Source organism: Nannospalax galili, unplaced genomic scaffold (genome assembly GCF_000622305.1).
Source record: "Nannospalax galili isolate Female #2095 unplaced genomic scaffold, S.galili_v1.0 scaffold171, whole genome shotgun sequence".
Taxonomy (NCBI): Eukaryota; Metazoa; Chordata; class Mammalia; order Rodentia; family Spalacidae; genus Nannospalax; species Nannospalax galili.
The window spans coordinates 239685-242890 of record NW_008329362.1 but is presented as its reverse complement, the minus strand read 5'-3'; positions in this window follow the sequence as shown (position 1 = coordinate 242890).

Genomic DNA, 3206 nt, shown 5'->3' with positions numbered 1-3206 from the left:
GCATACTTTGAACATGGGATTTGGAGCAATGGAGCTGGAACTGATCTGGAAGCCACTCCCCCTGAAGACTAGCTCTCATAGCTTTGGAGAACAATATGAAGGTGCCAAGGGAAAACATCAATCAATGGTCCAACAGCATTGTCAAGACAAAATAACCCCATGATGGCCAGCACAGCACACAACATTGGTGCAATAGTGGCACTTTTGTCTTGGGTAAAATCAACAGTCACCTAATTGGACTATAATCCCACTCAGTAAGAGGAAACTCAAGTGTGGTACTATAAGCATAACCAAATACACATGGCTGAAGTGGTTATAGATCTTAGAGAAAACTCCAAGACTGTCACATCCCTAGACTAATATAATTTCTTACTATGTGCAAAATATGTATCCTTATAGACAAATATCCCAGTCAACACTCATCAAAGAAGCTTATTTTGTACCAGTTGGAGACTATTATGAAGTACCACAACTGGTCACACACAGTCATTGTCTATGAATTGCCCAGGCCTAAGGGACACGTGTAAAATGCAGCCTCTAAACCTAAGGCACAAGGAAGTTAGAATAGGGGTACAGAAGAGAACAGTAATGAATCTCTCAGTTCTCATTAATGAAGCTCCCTATGCAGTGGAGAACCAGAAACACAAAAGGACACAAATGGCCAAAGCACAGAGACTGAGAGTCTGCTGAATGCTGGTGCTTGGATGGGACTCCTATTAAACTTCACCAACCCAGGGCTCAGGGACCATCGAGGAAGAGGGGGAGGAAAGATTGTAAGAGCCAAGGAGGAGGCATATGACCACAGTGAAAGAGAGTCCTACAAACTCCTAGGACCCTTCTCATATGATCCTATGGCAATGGTATCAGCATACAAAGTCATATGCAAACTCAGGCAGACAAAATCCCAGTATAGAACCAAATAAATGAAAAGCAGATCTCAATCTTAGCTGAAGAAACATTAGAACTAATTATCACTGGGTGAGGAAGAGCTGATTTTTCTAAATCAAAGGACTCTAGATAGGCTTACTAGAACTCAATGGATGGACTTGCACTGGAGAACAACTGGAAACACTGACTTGACACAGTGGGCCTTAACAGGGATTTCAGAGTATATGGGTTCCCGTGGAGGTACTATGGAAGGGTGCTGGTGAGGATGGGGGTATAAAGATGATTAAGATAGTTTGAGATATTCTCTATGAAATACTCAAAAATTCAATAAAAACCAAAAACAAAGTAGGTTATTCCTAAGGAATGACACCCTAAGTTGAATCTGGTCGACATTTAGAACAGTACAAACATGTTCAGCAGCATACACAGAAAAACAAGCACAAGAATCTTAAAATATGTTTCACGAGTGATTTATCTTTATTTCTAAGTGTCATTATATAAACAGAATCTGATAAATGTCATAAAATTCTCATTTTTTCAGCCATCAAACTGAGAAAGACAACCATTACATGCTCTAGGCCTTTAGATACAATTGTATAATTATATGTAATTTGTCTGGAAAATTGATGCTTTTAAAAACTGATGAATTTATTATTCCAGTGCTATTAGTTATGTTTCAGGAAGATCTTTATGGAGAATTCCATGATGCCCTTTCCAGATTTCCCATTACAATCCCCAGGAGGTTGTAGCAGATGAGATATCATGGTCTGCAACACTGGGATTGTCCTCCATTTACAAAGAACTGAATTCTATCAACAACCTGAGTTAACATGGAAGCAGATTCTTTCCCACAGCCTTTAAATATAACATATTCAGACTGACATATTTTTCTTTTCAGGCATTGAGATTATAAGCAATAACTTGGTTGGCCCATTAAGACTTATGATTTAAAACTCATAATAATAAGTATTATTTTGGACTCTTGTAATAAATATAGGAAAATTTATTTTGCATCAATAAAATGAATATACTAGTCTATAAAAGATAGAGAGAAAATTATTTATATTTATTACACACTTCAAAACCCAGGGATGGGCTGGAGCTCAGTGATTCACTGGATGATCTTCCAGAGAACATGAGTTTTTGGTTCCCAGCACCCACATTGTGGCTCAAAACCTTCTTTAACTCTAGTTCCAGGGTATTTGACAAGACCTTCTGACCTCCGTGGCCACTGCATAGACATAGAACACATACATACATGTACACAAAACAATCAAACATACACATGAATAAATAAAATCTTCTTTATCAAAAGGAGTCAGAGAAAATTGCGGAATGGCAGAATTGTGGAAAGACTATAAGATTCAGAGGATGTGGAGGAACAGTATGAAATGATGTCTTCGGAATGTTGCAACCATGAGCAACAGCAGCTGTGAATCTGCACAATACCAATAAACACACACACACACACACATACACATACACACACACACACACACATGCAAATGTATAAGGTAGGAAGGGGGTTAGCAGGAGTAGCAGAGAAATAAGAGAAGGTAATGAGGGAGAATATGACTATAAAACAGTTTATTGAAATTTAATTGTCAAACTAGATTGCTTTAATCTCAATTTTTCTTGAAACCTGTGACCATTTTATATTACCAAGATGTGTCCAATCAATTTGGGATCTAGAGCAGATATGAACATTGCAAATCCTAGCTTCAATACAGCATTGAAGAGATGGTAGGTAATATCAAAGCGTTATTTGCCACTTTACTGAGGTGGGAGTAAAGATATTTGAACCATTTCAAATGGTTGCTGAAATTCCTGTTTCTGTATAAAATAACTTTAAAAGGATCAGAATGCAGGTCACCTACTGAGAGTAATGACATCTGGATTTTTAGCAGACCTGAAAGATCCAAGAAGTCTTACACTGTATTTGTCCTCAAAATGTGAAAACAGCTCAGGTGAACTTTATATCTGTGCATCATTTCCCACTATTCCATATAATGTAATGTTTGCAATTATCCACTTTCTTATGCTGAGACAGTGCTACTTCACCTCACAGAAAATTGACTATAAATTATAATAGAATGAGTCTGTTAGCAAACAAAGAAGCAAATGTTAGGATATTTAATAATGATATTGTAAAACCTGTTGGAAGAATATTCTTATTGAAATGAAATTATAATGTAGAACTTTACAATATAGTAAGCACAGTAATGTAAAGTAATATGGAAAATGGAAAGATGCATAAATGCGAACAGACTAGATAATGGTAGATGAAGAGCCACTTCCATAATTTAAATAGAGAAATA